The following is a 20,818-nucleotide window of genomic DNA, read 5'->3' as shown; positions in this document are numbered from 1 at the left end:
TATTACATTCCTCCCTTCATCCCGTCCAACATCCCTATCCTGTTCCTTCCCCTCCCTCTTTTTCCCAACATTCTCCCCTCTATCACACTCTTCAACATCCCACTGCGAATGATTTTTCGCGAAATCATGCATAATGATACTTGAGGTCCCTGTGTGGCGCTCCTATTGAAAAGTCCGTCGAGAAGAACTTCACGATTAAATTCATCGGTGATGATGTCGACCCTGCGTGTGACTGTTCACGTCAACGGATGCAACGAACTTGGACATGAACAAAAAACAGCGCAAATTGAATATTACGGCGGGGGTCTTTGCGGGACGAAGCCTGTCTCCCAATTCCGTGAAAGACAGCAGGCAGACCTGCGGAATTGCGAACCTTGACTTCGACAAGCAAATAAAAATGGGAATCGGCAAAACAATGAAAGTGTTCCGGAGGGTTGTTATATCGCGTTGGTTAAAACTCACTAATTGAACATACTCGTCGATTTATGTTCTCAAAACAGCAGGGAATGCTACGCACGATTATGCTACTCCCCCTGCGTAAAAAAATACGGAATGCCAAATACAAACGACTCCTCAAATGGCCGGTGATCTAACACCCCCTGCCGCACGCCATCGCGGCGTAAGATGTGCATAAATACGCGATCTCGATGGGCGTTCAAGGACGCGTTTACCGTTCCGTTGATGGCGTGGCGTTTAAGGGTGACGTTTAAATATGTGTCCACTTCACCGATCTTCGAACTGAAAAGGCGTCCGCAAGTTGAGCGACGGCTTGCGAAATGTACGCATTGCCCGCTGATGTGCTCCACCCTTCCTCTCCCCTCTGCGATTCCCCGGAGTACGGAATCTCAGTCCCGTCTCTCCGCATCTCTTTCTTTCCTCAGATTTCTCCGGCTCCCGCGAGCATTTCTGCCGTCTCCCGCGCGCCCGCCAAGAGTTTCGATATTTCTGCGAACGACGACGGCGCTTCAAGGGCATTCCGAGGGCGGTGGATCGCTTCTCGGAAGAGTATAAGATGATCGAGGGCAGGTGGTGGAAAAAATCCAAAAGGTATGCTAGAGTTCCGGGGAAGGGGGTGATTCATGCTCAAGTCCCCACGGCTAAAGTGAGAATTACGAATCGTTTTGATGACTCGGCTCATGTGATTCGGTCCACGCTGATGACTCGATCTTTCGAATCATTTCCAAGCCTCCAGATGACCACAATAATCACGATCGACGGCCAATATTTACTTCGATCGCAGCCACTTGCTCGCTCAGCGGGATATCCGCTTAAATTTGATTCTGTCACCCGGAATATGAAATTATCGATGTCGGAAATCTCACATGGAACATTTTTAGCCACTATTACCCTTTGGTTGTACTTGGAAATCTCTAGCGAAGTGGAAGAAGGTCATGACTTGGGCCTTGATTAAAGCTGTGCAGAAAATATCACCGAAAACTTGAGTAGTATGGGGCGGGGTTCTCTATTAGATCGCAAGCCGTTCCCGTAAATCAGAGCGGATCATCTTCATGGCTTGTCGGAGTGTTCTTCCTTTGCTTGCAACTCGAGTGATAAGCGTCCACTAAATCGGAAGTCCATCCAGTTCGGGTCAAGGAGTGCCCTCGCGTCGGGAGTGGATCAGTTCAACGTCCCCGGCACTGGCCAGTCACCGCTCCCGCCAGCCCACTTCGCATCCTCGCGAAGACTTAATGGCGCGCGTGACATACCTACCCCTCGGTGGGGGTGGGGGCGGTGGTGGGGAGGGGGAGAGGAGTGCCCTCGCTGTCAGCGCCGTCATTAGCGACAACAAGACAGGCATGTTTCGAAGTTGGGGACGGGGAACCTAGTCTCCAATAGAGGCCAGGAGACCCTAAGGATACCTCCCACCCACCCTCCGGTCAGAGGGCTTGCGTCCCTCCGACCCCCATCCTACTTTCCATCCATTCCCGCATAGATCAGCACCAAAACCGAAAATTGTTCCTCTTGCTTGTTTAGCCCGGAAGAGTCCATTCTTCAAAGGAACGACGGAAACATTTGGTGGGAACACCCGCTGGTGTTCACGCAATGGCAGTTACGCTCCGAGTGAGAAAATAATTCGCCAAGACCGGTACTCGAATCCGGATATCCCTTGCCCGAGTCCTTTTACGGTTGAGGCGTCCTCTTCTTTCACACTGTTTCTCAGGGAACTAGACATTCTGAGGCATTGCCGCCCGTGTGTGGTGCACAATGTCACAATCCGCGGAGGTTAATGACTACGTGTGGTAGGCGCGAAGGTGTTTCTCTTTAGGACGAATCGCGAGAAACAGCGGAGAAAGTCGGAAAGTGGAACTTCCGCGAAGCGGCACTGCTCACAAGCATACTAGTAAGTGTGATTTCGTGGTGGAATACACATATAATACCCCAGTCGGGATTCGAACCTGGATATCTCTCGATTGCCAGCCGAGTGGCAACTTGCCGAGGTGTCCTGCTATTCACTCTACTGCAGCCATTTCACACGATCGGGCCACGTGCTTATTTAAATTTCGTTGTCCATTCAGTCCAGATTTCCCATGTCATTACTGTTAGTTGCAGCTGTCGCCATGATCTCCATCGTGACCTCCTCTCTGCGGTCATAATGAGAACGAACACTGAAGATTTTCCCAATGTGAATCCTGGATATCGTGGAGGTGAGGACAAATCCAAGGGTCGATTTTTGATTCGAACCTTATAAATGGCAGCACAGCTATGAATAGAAGCAAATTGTCAGTGCGATTTAAAACAGCATTTTTCTAGGAATGAAATTAAAGAATCATTTTTGGTAGTGTTATAATTAACTAAGCATTTTATGCTTATGAAACTAACCGACACCTGTAGAAAATCAAGGGACTCCATGCCTGCGTAGTACCTGCAACAAGAATGTCCAGTTGATATTGTCGGATTTGTCGTGTTATTATCGCAAAAAACGAAGTTGGCATTCATTCGTTGATAGTCAGTACCAGTGGACAGCAAGTTGTTATGCAGTGACACGGTAACCATTGAAGCCACAAAAAGATTTGAAAATCCAACTGAAAAATAGTACTCAAAATTTTTGCGACAAGGAAAAGTTACCGAAGTCGTTTGTTTTTGGCAAAATATGGCAAAAATTACACTTGAGGCATGTTTAATGGCAAATACGCACGAGGGCGGTTCAATAAGTACCCGTGTTAGAAATGAAGAAACCATTTTTTTTTAATATTCTCTTTACATTTTTCAACATCGTCCCCTTTTAGAAAGATACACCCATCCCAAAGTTCCGGCCATTTTTTTAACCCCTCCAAAAATAGGATTTGTTGAACTCTCCAAAATACGCCTCTGTCTCGGCGATAACTTCCTCGTTTGAGCTACATTTTTTCCCGCGAGCCATTTTTTCATGTTAGGGAATAAGAAAAAGTCACAGGGAGCTACATCGGGTGAATACGGGGGGTGTGGCAGCAATTCATCTACATTTACATAATAACCCGCAAGCCGCCGCTAGAGCGTGTGGCGGGGGGTGTTAGGTCACCAACCGTAAAAAGGAACAATACCACATGCATAACGACAACATGGAACATTATATTACACCCACAGCAGCGCACACACTCATGCAAAAATCCCTTCACCCAACACTCACGCAAATACATATACCGCAAACCAACAAAACACTGCACCCCAGGATGCAGCACGAAAGTCATCCTACAACATGCAAGCCAGGACACAACAAGCAAGAATGTGAAACACCACTACCACATGAACATGCACCACAAAACACTCTACCCCCAAAGAGTCTGTAAAAGGCAGGGAATGCGACCCAACGTTGCAGGTAGCAGGAATTTCCCCCCGCGGAGAGGGACGAGGGATTGAAAGGGAAACTTAAAAACAGATGAACAGAACACTAACGAGGTCATTTGGAAAGAATGGGTTATGATAACAAAACACACAAGGTCAGTGAAAGAGCATGCATTGTATTGCATGCATAAGTAGAACTAATTATTTTTTAGACGCTGAGGGTGGCAAGTGGAATTTTTGCTATCTATAACCCTGCAGTTGCTATCCCGTATTGTCCGTGGGAAGAAGGAGTCCTTGAGTCGGCTAGTTCGGGCATCTATTTCCCGAATTTTATATGCATGATCCAAGCGACCAATGTATGTAGGAGTACGAATAATTTGCGAGACCTCGGCGCTGAAACATACGGATCTGAATTTATCTAATAATTTCAATCTTGCATTGAATCGTCTCTCTTCTAATTATTCCCATCCCAACTCTATAAGCATTTCGGTGACGTTTTGCGTTTAATCGTAAGAATTTTTTACAAAACGGGCTGTCCGGCGTTGAACCTTCTCTATTTCCCGAATGAGGCATTTTTCACTCGGATCCCACACGCCACATGCGTATTTTAAATGAGGCCTTACAAGAGCGTGATAACAACGTTCCTTGACCTTCGAGTCACTTTTGCCGACAATGCGTCTAATGAATCCCAATTTTTTATATGCTTGGCCACAGACTTTACGTATGTGAGTCCCCCAAGTTAAGTCTTTTGTGAATGTGACACCTAGGTATTTTACCGTATCAACTACTGCTAGGTCACCTCCAGCTAATTTGTAAGCAAATCCCGTTGATCTTTTAAAGAAATTTACCACTGAACATTTATTATAATTTAGAGTCAATCCCCAGTTAGAACACCATTTAGTAATGCAATCTAAATCCTGCTCTAGAATAAAACGATCCTCATCCCCAGATATCTCCCGATAGATCACCGTGTCATCCGCGAACATCCTAATTTTACTTTTCACTTTGCGGTTCAAATCGTTAACAAAAATCAAGAAAAGCAACGGCCCGATCACACTTCCCTGAGGTACCCCCGACGTGACTCGAACGCTGTCGGAACTAGCGCCATCAAGGACTACCCTTTGTTCCCGCTCAGAAAGAAAATCTTTAACCCAGCTTATGGCGCCCTTGTTTATACCCGCGACCTTTAATTTATGAATGAGTTTACCATGTGGGACCTTATCAAATGCCTTTTGAAAATCTAAGAAGATGGCATCCACTTGCCTAACTCTCTCACCAGATAAAAGTAAATCATGTGTAAATAATCCTAATTGGGTTTCGCAGGAGCGGGTTTTCCTGAATCCGTGTTGATTGTCACTTAAAAAGTTAATACTATCAAGGTGTCTCATTAGTGAGCTGAAAATTATGTGCTCTAAGATTTTGCAACAGATAGAAGTGAGAGAAATAGGTGTGTATTTACTGGGGTCCTCCCTGTCGCCACTTTTAAAAATAGGCGTTATTTGCGAAGTTTTCCAAACCTTAGGTACTTTGCACTCTGTGAGGGATTTGTTAAATATAAGTTCAAGGTATGCGGAAATGTTTGGAGCTAAATGTTTTATCACCCTAGCTGGTATATTTTCGGGACCCGGGGATTTGTTGGGTTTAATCTCATTAAGCAATTTAAGAATTCCTTGTTGGTCCGCTGTTATTTTTTCCATGGATTGAGAATGTATTGTTTCTTGGAGATATGCGGTGGCAACATCATTCGAGAAAACGCTTTGGAAGAATGAATTTAGAATGTTAGCTTTACCCTCGCTATCTGTATGAATTATATTGCTACAATCCCTTAAGCAAGCCACGGTTTGTTTACTCCCATTTACTTCCCTAACATATGACCAGAAACCTTTGGGGTCAGTGTCCAAGTGCTCGCAAAGTACTTTGCGTCCAGTCCAGTAAGGCGCTACGTATTTGTGATTTGGTTTCAATTTTAGAGGATCTATATGTGTCCCATAATTGTTTATTCTCAGGGGATGATGTGTTCACGCCTGCCCTCTTTACCCTAGAGTGTAGCGTTCTCTGCTTTCGAAGGGCTTTTCTAACATCTTTATTGTACCACCTGGGGTCGCGATTTGCTTTAACGTATTTTATAGTGATGAAATCTATGATACCTTTTTGCCTAGTATTGACAAATTCTGTCCAAGTTTCTTCGACGTTGGCATGACTTAAGCGGGTTTTGAACTCGGGTAGTGAAGAGTTTGTTTGGCAAAAGTTTCAAAGTCTGTTTTATGGTAATTATAAATTTTTCTTTTTGGTTTAATGATCTTTTTTATTTCTATGTCCAAGTGGATATTAACTGCTTTGTGGTCACTCAAGCCCTCGTCAGTTGATACACTAATAATACTTTCAGGCGTGTTTGTGAGAAATAGGTCCAATATGTTCTTTCCACGGGTGGGCATGAGTAATGCTTGATGGAGGGAGTTTCTTTTAACCAATTTGAACAAGGAATTGCAGGATTCGCGATCGCGGGTCCCAGATTTAACGATATTGGTGTCCCAATCGATACCTGGGAGGTTAAAGTCGCCACCAATCATGTTGATGCTTTTATTATATTTACGTGTAAAATTGTAAATTTGATCATTGAGGGTATGAAGTGTTTTCAAATCTTAGTCTGAAGGTCTGTAGAAAGAGCCTAAATTTATGTTGAGTTGATTGGTCCGTATTAAGGGGCACCAAACACTTCCTATGTTATTATTTTCAAATGAAACTTGGGTGCTTTCAAAATGACTTTTAATTGCCACGATAACCCCTCCTACGGGTCTTGTTTCTCTATCGTGTCGGTAAACTTTGAAATCTATTGGGAAAATTTCTTGGTCGCTTTTGTCATTGCACAGCCAACTCTCTGTGCCTAATACTATATCAGCGGAATGAGTTTGGATTATGTGTTCTAGATCCGCTGATTTGTTCTTGAGGCTTCTGCAATTTATAAAAAGTATACTTAAATTATTTTCATTTTGATTAACGTCCTAATTTCTGACTGACTGTAATTTAGGACGCCTTTGTGGGGAAGTGCGTGTCACATGTCTTTCTAAATCAATGCCAGTGTTGTCGGTGGCTTTTATATTTTTATTAATAATATTATATGCCCTATCCCCAGATGTTACCGACCCACTAAGTGACCTGCCCTCTATCCTAAAAAAGGCCTACAGTGGTCGAGTATCCTATCCGCTACCTTACTCGCCGCTTCCGCCGTGTAATGGACCCCAGATCGGTTAAGGGTAGTCCTGCAAGATCGGAGGTTTGGCCTCAGGTCGACGAAGGAGGCTCCTATGTCCGAGCAGAATCTCGATAGTCTCTGGTTTATGCCTTCCACTCGGCTTCAAACCAGAGACCCGCGATCCTCCCTCGGAACGATGCTGCAGACCGTTAGTCCCAGCCGAACCCCTCGACGCCCTGGACGCGCTTCACCTCGGAGCTCAGTTCCCTAAGGGAACGGAGGACCTCCTCGGATCCACGGTTCGTGACGTCGTTAGTGCCCACATGGGCCACGACCTGCAGCCTAGAGCACTTCGTGCCTTTGACCGCCGCCTCGATCGCCTTCGTCACCTGAGGGACTCCTCCACCTGGTATACATCTACATCTACTTAATACCCCGCAAGCCGCCACAAGGGCGTGTGGCGGGGGGTGTTAGGACACCACCCGTAATTTAGAAAAGAAAAAAACCGCATGCAAAAACCACAAAATCATATATCCACAAAAAAACATGGCATACATTCATGCAAGAACATTTACACCCCACATATATGCAAACACTCAAACTACCTACTAACATACACATGCACCTGAAAGTATACCTAACATCTCTAATAGTGTTTAATTTTGTTCCGACTTGTAAATTCAACGTTTTTAATATTTATAAAGTGACTTCGGTTTCTTGCTATTATGATTTCTGATTGTTCGGGGTCAGAATGAGTATTTGTATCTATCTGTACTGGAATCAGTCTCCCTTGTTTTATCTTTGTGATCTGATCTACCCAAGTAGTGTGGGGCCATTATAATTCCTTCAGTGTCATAGTTAAACTCGATTGTTCTGAATCTTTCTAAAAGTCTAAGCCTCGCTTGGTCTCTCCGCACTTCAAGTGGTTCCCAGCCTAAATCCCCTAAGAGACATGTCACACTTGTGTTCTTATCATAACCATTTTTAACGAATCTAGCGGATTTTCTCTGGACTTTATCTAATTCTTTTTGCCAAATTTTCACCCAAGGATCCCAAATACTTGCGGCATATTCCAAATGAGGTCTAACTAGAGCAAAATAACACCTCTCTTTAACTTTCTCATTACATTTCCCCACCACCCGTTTTATGAAGCCGAGTTTCTTTAAAGCTGATCCGCATATTGTCCTGATATGTGCTCCCCATGAAAGGCGTGGTGTTACAACAACCCCCAAATATTTAACTTGATTGGCCGTAGTCAGTACTGAACCCTCTATTTCGTAGTTTATATCCTGTTCCTCGCTTCCTTTGTTCCTAAATTTCAAAACTGCGCATTTATCTGTATTAAGTGTTTATCGCCATTTATTGCACCATTCTGAGATATTGTTTAAGTCTCTAGAGAGTAGCTCGCGATCTCATTGGCACCTTATTTCCCTGTACACCACCGTGTCGTCAGCAAATAACCTCAGAATGCTACCAACGTGTGTGCTTAAGTCATTAATGCATATTAAGAACAGAAGAGGCCCTAACACACTTCCCTGGGGGACGCCCGAAGTTACATATCTATCCGTTGAGTACAACCCATCTATGACTACTATTTGTTTGCGGTTTGACAATAAGTCTCTAATCCAATTAATTATTTTCTCATTGATTCCATAGTATTTAAGTTGATGTAGCAGTTTATTGTGTGGGACTTTGTCGAAGGCGTTTTTGAAATCCAGGAATACTGCATCGACTTCTGTGTTGCTTTTTCCCGGTCTGAGTATATCGGGAATGAAGAGACCAAATTGGGTTTCGCATGATGTGTTCTTCCTTATTCCGTGCTGGTTGTGGTTTAGTATCTTCCTACTATCGAGAAATCTCATAATGCTACTGACAATAATGTGCTCTAATATTTACAAGATATTGATGCTAAAGAAATGGACCGGTAATTGGTTGGTTTATCCCTATCACCGCCTTTATATATGGGATCTATCGTCCGGTTGCGAAACACTGAGCCTTCTTGTATCAGTTTAGATAAACACTTTCTAAAAACGGGGTTAAATCTTCAGCTGATTCCTTCGACAATATAGCAGGCATATCTTCCAGACCTGGTGCTTTGTTTGCTTTGATACTACGGAGCTGATGCTCTATTCCTTTCTTGGTCAGAGTTATGTCACTCATGTGTTCCCCGGGTGGGTGAGGAAACTCATTTGGTACGTTGTTATCCTAATTTTAGACGCTCTGGAAAACACTTGTTTAAAATATTTGCCCTTTTCACGCTATCTGTTATGATTTCTTCATTTTCCGTCTTCAGAGAATGAACAGTTGGACGTTTACCCTGTATTTCCCTAACATAGGACCAGAATGACTGGATTTTCCTCGAGATATTCGGTTAGCATTATAGACTTAAAAGAGTGTACTGCTGTGCGCATAATACTTTTCGTCTTACTACGACATTCATTTAGTTGCTGTTTGGATGTATTGTCATAAACTAAATCGTCACTTTTTAAACTCTTTTTTAAATTTGACTGTAGCTTTATTTGCCTTCTTAATGCCGATCTGACTTCCCCGTTTTACATTCTAGGTTCCTTACTGTCGCATTTGAGTTTGGACGGGATGTACGTCTTCATTCCTTCGCGTAAAATATTTAAGAAATATTTGCAAGTGTTCTCTGTATTGGTTGTCAGTGTTTTTGCAGTGTATTAGGGTAATTCTTTTTTTCAAATATTCTCGTAGTCCGTTAAAATTTCCGGTGTTGTATAGGCATATTTTACGCTTTTCTTTGTTCATTTTGACGAACTCAGTTTTTAACTCTATAAGAATAATGAAGGATTTCATGTTTTCCCGGCGTATGGTATTCAAGAAGTTCTCTCGGGTTTCCCACCGGGTCAGGTTGTAGTGCACCGACGTTTCGAAGGCTGACTCTGCCATCGTCTTCAGGGTGAAGTCACCCTGAAGACGATGGCAGAGTCAGCCTTCGAAACGTCGGTGCACTACAACCTGACCCGATGGGAAACCCGAGAGAACTTCTTGAATCTATAAGAATAGCCTTATGGTCACTGATTCCGTCTATTCTTTCAATGTCAGAAATGATTTCGGGCAAAGAAGTCGCAAAGATATCTGGTATGCTTTGGCCCCGTGTTGGTGATTTAGCAATTTGTTCTAAAGAGTGTTTTGTGAATATATGAAGGAGTTCTTGACATGAATCTCGGTTTTCGGCAGATTTTCCTTCGCAGTACGTGTCCCAGTCAATTGACGGTAGATTTGTGTCACCAGCGATTATAGTAATACTGTTGCTTTGTCTGCTGCTGATAGTGGATATTAATTCGTCGAGCTTGTGTAGGACATCTGTGTTAGAATCTGGTGGTCGATAAAATGAACACACGAATAGGCTTCTGCCGTTGTAGTCCTTAATGTTGCACCAAACGCTTTCTATGTCATCTACGTCGCATTCATATCGTTGGCTACTAAGATCTGACTTTACTGCAATGAATACTCCCCCACCCAATCTATTTGGTCTGTCCCTTCTGTAAATTGTGAAACTGTTTGGAAAAACCTCATTGTTTTTTCTATCTCCCGTGAGCCGACTTTCCGTTCCAACTACCATGTCTGCGTTTGTACTGACAAAAATATGTTCAATATCCGATATTTTGTTTCTAATGCTTCGGCATTTTAATGTTATAATTTTAATATGGCTAATAACTTCTTGTTTTTCGGTTTTATGTACGCTAACAAAACTGTTTTGAGACGATTCGTGGTGAAAAGAGACAAAAGAATTACATTCACTTGTATTGCTATCTGTTATGTATGTAGAGGCACCAATTTTATTAAATTTACGTGGGTTATATGTTGTTTTAACGCAAGTGTTTGTTTGTTCAATTTTTTTGGGGATTTGAGAGGCATTACCTGAACCGAATTGACAAAAAGCGCTGGATTCTACTTTATTTATCCCAATATATGACCTACGCTCTTGCCTACCAGCTATGCTAAACCCTCGAAACGTGTTCGTGTAACCTACGCGCTACCAACTGCGATGCCGCGGCAGTATAATGGACCCCGGAGCGATTAAGGGGTACCCGACACGATGAGAGGACAGGCCTCAGATCAACGAAGTCCGCTCCGATTTCCCGGCAAAATCCCAGCAATCTCTGATTTAAACCGTCAATTCAGCTCCAAACGAGCCTTCCGCGGTCTACACGCGCCAAAAAATGTGTATCAAACAGAAATTAAGTTTTAAACCCTAAAATTGAAAGCAATATTTCGATAAGAACGATCCTTTTTATCGACGATGTGGATTATACATTGGGAAGCAAATTTATGGAATGCGATCGCGTCGTGAAACGAAACTCACCGCTGCTGTGAGAGGTTTTTAGGGAAGAAAACCAGATGTGTACAAAATGTGTTAAATATCAGTTACTGAATTATATTGGCCAGGAATTATTCGTTATATATGTATGTGCCATTGGCTTTAATGAATGATAATGGCTCTTTGGTGGCTAACATTAGACTGATCGCTTTGACTTTTAATTTTGAAACGCATCAACGAATGCAATTCCCATTTGAGTAGAGTCGCCATTTTCCCTTTCACCGTGAGAAATTCGAGTCTTTTGGGATCCAAAACAATAATATATCGCAAGAGAAATTGAGAAAGCTTCTATATTGGTTTACACTTAAGAACATAAACGCATTTTTGGAGTTTTTAAGCTGTGGTATCGATTCATAATTTAAATAATGTTTTTTTCCGAAGAGATCAGGACTACCTGTGATAGCCAACGTTTAACGCACGCGTTAGAACGGATTTCGGGGAAACTATTTTGTGGAAAACAGGAAGAAGTCACCGAAACTTCCACTGTGGAATAGTAATAATAAAATCTCTTCGAAGGGATGCTTCGGTGAAATTCCCACATGCCTGGGGGATAATTCCGTTTTGGGGCATAACCTCCTTAAATTCCGTCAGAGTAAGCTGTACTTAGTTTCTTACGAGTCACTTCCGCCCTCGACTTTCGTCCCGTTTAATTTCTCAAAGATTATGTCCAGGGGCGAAATTCGGCGAGTTACAGGAAATAATTTCCGCGAGCGATGATGGCTTCTTCGTCGCATTTGGACGGACGCGAGACATTGGTGCAGGACGCCCGTCCCTTGGGGTCGAAACTAACTGCCTAGACCTTCCGTGCCTAAAAATCCTTGCACACTGATCCGTGGAACGTCAGGTATCTCTTACTGCAAAGTTCTTCTACAATATATTCTTGTAATTGTATGCCATACAAATTTCAAAGTTTATCATGCAGATGCTCCCTTGCTACGAAGGGTTGTAAGAGAAATATACTAGTGTAAATTTCTGAGGTACTGAGTGAAATGATGTTTCTTATCACATTAATATTTATTTACGGTTCAGTGTTTAGCATCTGTTAAAATAAATTTATAGAAATCCTTAAAATGTTATTTAATTAATTTGCAGAATACGAAAATTTAGGAAAATAAATGTATGCAGAGAGTAACTTTATTTGAAGTTTAACAAGTTTAGAAAGTCTAAAAATATCGCTTAATAACTATGCTTTTGATTGAATAAACGACGAAGTATACTTGTCAGGAAATTGGCTTAGACATTTCAGGAAGTAAGTTTCCTTCTTAGAGGGCAAAAAAGTGAGTATCTTGAAGCGCGCTTACAAGTGGGATAAAAAGAGGCTGCTAAGGACTCCATCCCGTCCCATTCAAGTAGATGAGAGAGGGAGAGAGGAATTGATGGCGGCATTGAAAGAGCGAACGGAAGCGACTCAGCGGAGCGGATTAGCGCCGAGGCCAGGGGACGAGGCATACGCTCGATTCCTGCCTCTTTTATGAGACGAACGCCTTCAAAGGTCAAATAGCTGTTGACGTATAAAAACGTAAATAGATTTAAAATAATGTATCCTCTATCCTCAACGCCGTTTCTTTTCGGCTCTGGCATTGGCCATAAATGTCCCATTTCTGGATCCGAACTTCCTTTCACTAATTCGTACCTTCCGAAACTACCCTTCTCCTATGCAGCCGTCCTTTCGCTCCGATGCATGGACTGTTCGGCTTGTCCCTCTCCACACTAGCTCCAGGCTCATCGTCTCGGGACCACGTCCATCCAACCGCGTGTGGCACTCTCAGCCGACCTCAAACCATCATTCACTCTCTCCTGCCGATCCACACTCCTCTCCATCTCAATCGACCGCCAAAGCAACCGAGCAATTACCTTCTCTCTGCACATATGCCACCGATCCAATCCACGTTCCCTCACTGCCGAGTCATTCCTCATCCACCCATCGCTAATCGCTATCGCAAATATCAAAATATTTATATCCGGACATCATCTGTTCATTCCTTATTCTCAGCTACGCACATATGTAGATGGAAACACTGCAGCGTAAGGTGTCCAAACTCAATCTGCCTTTTCATAAGGTGCCTTGCTTACATTCAGGAACCCACCTGAAAGCATGCGGCCTAATGCTGCCTAACGAGTCCGCGCGAAGGTATCACCTCGGCGTCGATGGGAGACCCAAGATGGCAGCACCGCGAAAGGACGCGGGGGCGGGAAAAAAGTAAGCCGCGGGGATTGCAACACTCTCTCCCACCGAAGGAACAAAGAAAACGGCGCGCGTGAGAAAGTCCCCTCTCTTTCCCTCCATGGGGAGAGGGGAATGAGACGAGGAGAGATATAAAGGAATGGTAAGAGGCGCGATCTCGGGTTAAGGCAAACACGCTGAGTTCGTAAGCAGCGTCGAGACTCGTCATTTTGGGCGCATAAATCGCCCGGATTTAGGGAGGGCGCCATCTTGCAGGGTGTCTGTCCGGACTCCTTGGGTGGCAAGGGGCTGCGGAGTTAGGCACCTGTTTGGACCCTGGATTCAGGATACGAGGAGTGTATTGTAATTACGCCGCATTGCGACCTCATAATTAACAAATTGCTGGAAGCGTGGCAACTAGCAGAAGAATAATCGTGAATGTACGAGGGCGGTTCAATTACCCGTGGTTGACGACAAAGGGCGTTCCTGAGGGAAGTTTATGTTATCATCGTGTGCTTCCATCTATCAAACGACGTTGAAACAAATTTCAGACTGATTTAAAGGTTAGTTTGGGTTTGGCAGCCATTCGGGTGTAAGATAAGTTTCGTGATTTTCGCTAAGATGGAAAAAGAGCAGTAACGTTCGGTAATTCGCTTTTTGTTTTTGGATGGAAAGAAATGCGAGGAGATAAAAGCAAAGTTGGATGCTGTTTATGGGAACACTTCCCGCCATCTATGACCACAGTTATATATTGGTTCAACGAATTTATGATTGAATAATTTATGCATTTAGTAATGCCCTTAGTTAAAATATAGCTGTATGCATAGTGCAACTGAGTAATCATAGGTCGTTCGCCGAACTTTGACAAAGTGAGTCACCGTTTCACTTCAGGGAAATGTCCAAAAAAGTAATTAAATAAAAAAAAAAGAAAAAGAAGAACTGTTAGGTAAAAATCACAAACTAACTCATGTATCAAAATATTTACATTCGCACATCATCTTTCAATGCCGTGTACTAATTTACATAGGGGGCAGTTCAAGTGTGTAAGATGTCCAAACTCGAGCTGCCTTATCGCAAGGCGCCTTACTTGCATTTCCATTCACCCAACTAAAAGAATGCACGCCCCGATGCCCAGCCAGTTTGGACGCAGGTTCAAAGGACAGGCCGCGCGCCGAAATGGCCCTCGCCGCCGCATACCCCCCTGTGACGGGCGGTGGCCTCGGTGGCAGACAAGACCATGGCGATGTGGCGATTTTTCATTATCTGGCGGTCTAGTGATTGGGGCGAGCCTTACTAAACATTCGACGCAAACTTCAGATTCCCTTACGTTTCTTAGGCACGGTCGAAGATACACAATATGACACCCTACACTGAAAATTAACCTCTTCTATTCTACAGTTTCTAGCATTCCCTTCACAATCAAAACCCTCTTCATCCAATTGCCCTGTCTACTTATGATTTCTCCCAACAATATCTCCTCGACAGCCACACCTAACTAGCACGTCCTCGTTGGATTTCCTTTCCGTCCATTTCACCATCTCCGTTCCTCTTCACACCCACATTCCAAAAGCCTCCAATATACGTCTATCCTCCTGATTCAGTGACCACATTTCCGCGTCGTACATAACCACGTGACCACGTCCCCCTTTGAGAAAGATTCTTTGCGTAACCCAAGGCAATGTCAACGTACAACTTAGCCCTCCTGTTATTTGTTCACATTGATACTCATCACGTACCTGTCACACTGATTTTCAAATGCGTTCAGCAATGATTTCATCTCCATGGCAAACTGGATAACTTATGCGTGATCATCCGTAAATTTAAACTGATCATCCCATAAGCATTCACTCGCCCTGCTCTCTATCCTTGTTTTGATCCTGAGAACCTCTTTAGTTGCGTGCGAACTCAAACTTATAGTTCTGTAGTCCTCACATGAACTAACCTTTTCTTTTTCTTTTGATAGGAACTAACACCGATCTAATGAAATTTTCCAGCCAAATTCCTCCCTTCTAGTAAATGCTATGAATTAGCCGATAGAAGCTCTTTCTTTCACGGTTTCTGCTGGAATTTTATCTTTTATACTTTTGAATTCAATTCCTTCAATACCCTTTCTATCAAGTATACTGGGTCCCAAGCTATTCCCATCCCAACTTTTTTATGTGAAAATTCAGGCCTAATATTTTGACTATATATATATATATATATATATATATATATATATATATATATATATATAATTTTTTTTAAAGGTAATCTACCGGTTAAGGTAGGTTTTTCGATGGACACAACTACCAAACAAATATTTTATTACTCCTAACAGAACACAAAATCCATCATCCTACTCTATATCAGGTCCCTCTTCATCTCTGAGTACTTTCTTCCTCCCTTCATCCCGTCCAACATCCCTATCCTGTTCCTTCCCTTTCCTCTTTTGCCCAACATTCTACCCTCTATCACAGTCTTCCACATCCCACTGCCGGTCAACACCCCCTTCATCCACTTTTCCTGCCTCCATAGGATTGCTCCCAACAAACCCCTCTCTTCGCCCACCATACCGAGTACTTCCTCATTTGTTTTCTTCTCTGTCCATTTCACCTTCTCCATTCTTCTCTACACCCACATTTCAAAAGCCTCCAGTCTACGTCTATCCTCCTTATTCAATGACCACGTTTCCGCGCTGTACATAGCTACGCTCCATATCAAAGTTTTTACGAGTCTTTTCTTAACATCCTTACTCAAAGTCCCCGTCATCAACTCCCTCCTCCTTGTGAAAGCCTCTTTGCCTAGCGCAATTCTTCTCCTTACGTCCCTACTACTTTGACCGTGTTGGTCCAAAACACTACCGAGATACGTAAACTGCTCTACCTGCTCTAGTTTTTGCCCTCCTATTTTAATGTTAAGCTTGGCCTTTTCCTTTCTACAAAATCGCATAACCTTTGTTTTATTAATATTGATTCTCATCCCATACCTGTCGCACTGAATTTCCAATTCACTAAGCAATGCTTGCAGACCCTTGGCTGACTGACAAACTAAAGCTTGGTCATCAGCAAACCTAACTGATTTTACGAATCCCCCGCCCACTTTCATTCCTACCTCGAGTTCTTCCCATGCCTCTTTGATCATTTCCTCTGCAGACAGACTGAACAGCAACGGTGATAATGGGCAACCCTGCCTTACACTCCTTCCTAACACTGCCCATCCTGACTCCCCGTTTCCCACCCGCACCTGAGTAGTCTGAGACATGTACAGGTTGCGGATTAGCCTCCTTTCCCTCCAATCTATTCCTATTTTCTGCAATATACTAATTAGTTTTTCCCAAACGACTCCATGAAACGGTTTTTCGAAATCTACGAAGCATGCAAATACCTCCTGGTTGTGTTCTATATTCCTCTCGATTAATAATCTCATTACTGCAATGGCATCACGCGTACCTCTCCCCTTCCTAAACCCAAACTGATAATCCCCTAAGTAATCATTTGCCCTACTCTCTATCCGTTTGTTTATGATCCTGAGAACAACTTTAGCTGCGTGGGATATCAAACTTATCGTCCTGTAGTCCTCAAATAATGTAGCCTTTACCTTTTTCGGGATCGGAACTAAAACTGCTCTCACAAAGTCTTCCGGCCAGATTCCCTCCTCATAAATGCTACGGATCAGCCCATATAGCCTCTTCCTCCCACATTTTCCTAAGCATTTTAAAAGATCCACGGGAATGTTATCTACCCCAACGGCCTTATTTAGTTTCATCTCCCTTAATGCCCTTTCTATCTCATTGTCTAGTATGCCTGGACCCAAGCTGTCTTCCTCTACGTCATTTTCTTTTTCAATGTCTAACTTTGTTGGTTTGAGTTCTTTACTATACAGTTCTTTTATATACTCCTTCCATTTCTCTTGGATCTTTCCTGCGTCAACTATTACCTTACCCGCCTTATCTCTAACTGTTAGCATAGCTCTTCCTTTCTTACTTCCCGATAACGATTTAACTTTGCTGTACAGCGCACCGATTTCACCCTTCCTCTGCAGACTTTCCATATCCTCGCACTGCGTCTTCCACCATGCGTCTTTTGCCTTATTTGTTGCCCGCCTCAATTTATTGTTCAATTCTTTGTACTTCATTTTGCCTAATTCTGTATTTATATTCTTCCATTTTCGCCGCTCATCCATCTTTGTAATCATCTCATCCGTGATCCATGGTTTCCTAGTCCTTTTAGCGTTAACGGTTCCAATAGTGTCTTTTGCGGCTTTAGACAACCCTTTTTTGATCATTTCCCATTTTTCTTCGATAGTTATAAGCCCTTTACCATCCTCTGATGATAGGGGTTTTTGGTTGTTTTAATGGTCTAAGGGCCCGACCGCTTGAGACGCTAGGTTCCGACGCAGGGGGCGTTCAATGAAGAGTGCTTCTGCGCGCGATTTTACTGAAAGAATAGCTTCGATGTTTTGGTTAGTGAGTGATTAGAGGAATGCAATCGTCGGGTTACTGCTGAGTGTTGTGTGTTTTATATTCGGAAATATAATATGTTTTGTGAAGAATTTGTAAGATCAGTTTTAGTTCCTATTCCGATAAAGGTAAAGGCTACATCATGTGAGGACTACAGGACAATAAGTTTGATATCCCACGCAGCTAAAGTTGTTCTCAGGGTTATAAAAAAAGGATAGAGTAGGGCAAATGATCACATAGGGGATGATCAGTTTGGGTTTAGGAAGGGGAGAGGTACGCGTGATGCCATTGCAGTAATGAGATTATTAATCGAGAGGAATATAGAACACAACCAGGAGGTATTTGCCTGTTTCGTAGATTTCGAAAAAGCGTTTGATAGAGTGAATTGGGAAAAACTAATGAGTATTCTGCAGAAAATAGGAACAGATTGGAGGGAAAGGAGGCTAATCCGCAACCTGTACATGTCTCAGACTGCTCAGGTGCGGGTGGGAAACGGGGAGTCAGGATGGGCAGTGTTAGGAAGGAGTGTAAGGCAGGGTTGCCCATTATCACCGTTGCTGTTCAGTCTGTCTGCAGAGGAAATGATCAAAGAGGCATGGGAAGAACTGGAGGTATGAATGAAGGTGGGCGAGAATTCGTGAAATGAGTTAGGTTTGCTAAAGGCAATGCTTTAGTTTGTCAGTCGGTGGTTGAAAGCATTGCTGAGTGAATTGGAAATTCATTGGAAGTTCCCTCCTCATAAATACCACGGATCAGCCCATATAGCCTCTTCCTCCCACATTTTCCTAAGCATTTTAAAAGTTCAACGGGAATGTTATCTACCCCAACGGCCTTATTTAGTTTCATCTCCCTTAATGCCCTTTCTATCTCATTGTCTAGTATGCCTGGACCTAAGCTGTCTTCCTCTACGTCATTTTCTTTTTCAATGTCTAACTTTGTTGGTTTGAGTTCTTTACTATACAGTTCTTCTATATACTCCTTCCATCTCTCTTGGATCTTTCCTGCGTCAACTATTACCATACCCGCCTTATCTCTAACTGTTAGCATAGCTCTTCCTTTCTTACTTCCCGATAACGATTTAACTTTGCTGTATAGCGCACCGATTTCAACCTTCCTCTGCAGACTTTCCATATCCTCGCACTGCGTCTTCCACCAAGCTTCTTTTGCTTTATTTGTTGCCCGCCTCAATTTATTGTTTGATTCTTTGTACTTCATTTTGCCTAATTCTGTATTTACATTCTTCCATTTTCTCCGCTCATCCATCTTTGTAATCATCTCATCCGGGATGCATGGTTTCCTAGTCCTTTTAGCGTTAACGGTTCCAATAGTGTCTTTTGGGGCTTTCGATAACCCTTTCTTGGTCATTTCCCATTTTTCTTCGATAGTACTAAGCCCTTTGCCATCCTCCATGAATATCTCTACCGCCTGTTTGTATTCCTTCCTTTTCAACCCATTTAATGCTTCCACATTCCATTTTCTGACTCGCCGCCCCTGCCTTATCTTTTTGAAACGTACGCCACATTTCATAACAACTAAATTGTGGTCTGAGTCCGCATCCGCTCCCGGGGAGCTGTGGGAATTTATCACACTGTTCCTAAACCTGTGTCTAACAAGGATATAATCTAGCTGATATCTTCCTGAGTCACCTGGCATTTTCCATGTATACCTGCGTCTTTTGTGGTGTCTAAACCAAGTGTTGGTGATGACTAACCCCTTTCTCCTGCAGAACTCAACTGCTTTCTCCCCGCGGTCATCCCTCGTGCCTAAACCGTAGTCGCCCACCTCATCACCATCTCTTCCTTCGCCTACCGTCGCATTCCAATCCCCCATCACTATCAAATGTTTCCCTGCAGGAACACACGCAATCATGTCCTCTAACTGATCGTATATCCTATCGACCTCTTCTTCCTTACGGTTGCTCGGTGGCATGTATACCTGGATAATAACTAAGTTCGTCGGTTCTGCTTTTATCTCCACTAGTAGTATTCTATCCGTTACCTTCTCTATGTTGACTACGCTTCTTCCTACCTCTTCATTAAATACTATGGCAAACCCTCGTAGGCTCTCGTCTCCACCGCTGTATATTATTCTATATATATATATATATATATATATATATATATATATATATATATATATATATATATATATATATATATATATATATATATATCCTTATACACATGTGGTGTTCATATATATATATATAAACACGGATGTAGATTTTTAAACCATATAAATATCAAGAAAGGACACTCACACAATGTTGTTTTGAAGTTTCGACGGCTCAGCGGTCGTCATCAGGACGGTGTTCTCGGGGAAGAGCGGAAAGGACATATGCGGGGGAGAGGTGAGGAAAGGAGAGATGAGGGACCAATAGGAAATGAACCAGGGGGGAGGAGGGGATATTAGGCAGCCATATGATGCATTCCGTGGGCTTGGGTTAGGCCGCGCGGTTTAAATGACTGGGCCACCCAAATATGCGCCATCTCGCGGGATCTCACCTCTATTATACTCGCAGATTTGGGAAGGGATTCAAACGCCGAAACGGAGAAACAGTCGTCATAACATTGATTGAGGGAAGCAGTGTGAGTAGGGATGGGATGATTTAGGAAGGCGGGATATTTGGGGGAATATCGGGAGTCTTAATGCGGAGGGAAAGTGTGGTCGTGCATTCGTCCACGTAGAAGGCAGGGCAGAAGTTACAGGACTGGCGATATATAATATTTTTTGAGGTACAGGAGGCGACCAGTTGGGAGTTGGTAGTGAGTGAGGGGGAGGGTCTTAAAAGATTACAGCATTTGCCCCGCGGGCGGTTGCATGGTGCGGATATGGGCGGGGGAGAGACGGGGGTGCCTCCGGTTTTGTTGACTTGAAGATGTGTCGCAAGTTCGACGGGCGTTTAAACAAAAC

At 43.2% G+C, this 20,818-nt stretch overlaps 1 protein-coding gene across 3 annotated transcripts in view; it reads left to right on the top strand.

Annotated features, from left to right (window-relative positions):
• LOC139694942 (uncharacterized) overlaps window positions 1-20,818 on the top strand; it is a 164,808-nt gene that overhangs the window by 71,913 nt on the left and 72,077 nt on the right. The window lies entirely within an intron of this gene.

This window comes from Hetaerina americana, unplaced genomic scaffold (assembly GCF_022747635.1).
Source record: "Hetaerina americana unplaced genomic scaffold, ioHetAmer1.1.p SCAF_6, whole genome shotgun sequence".
NCBI classification, from domain to species: Eukaryota; Metazoa; Arthropoda; class Insecta; order Odonata; family Calopterygidae; genus Hetaerina; species Hetaerina americana.
Note: the sequence above shows the minus strand (reverse complement) of the source record. Positions and strands in the feature narration are given on the sequence as shown.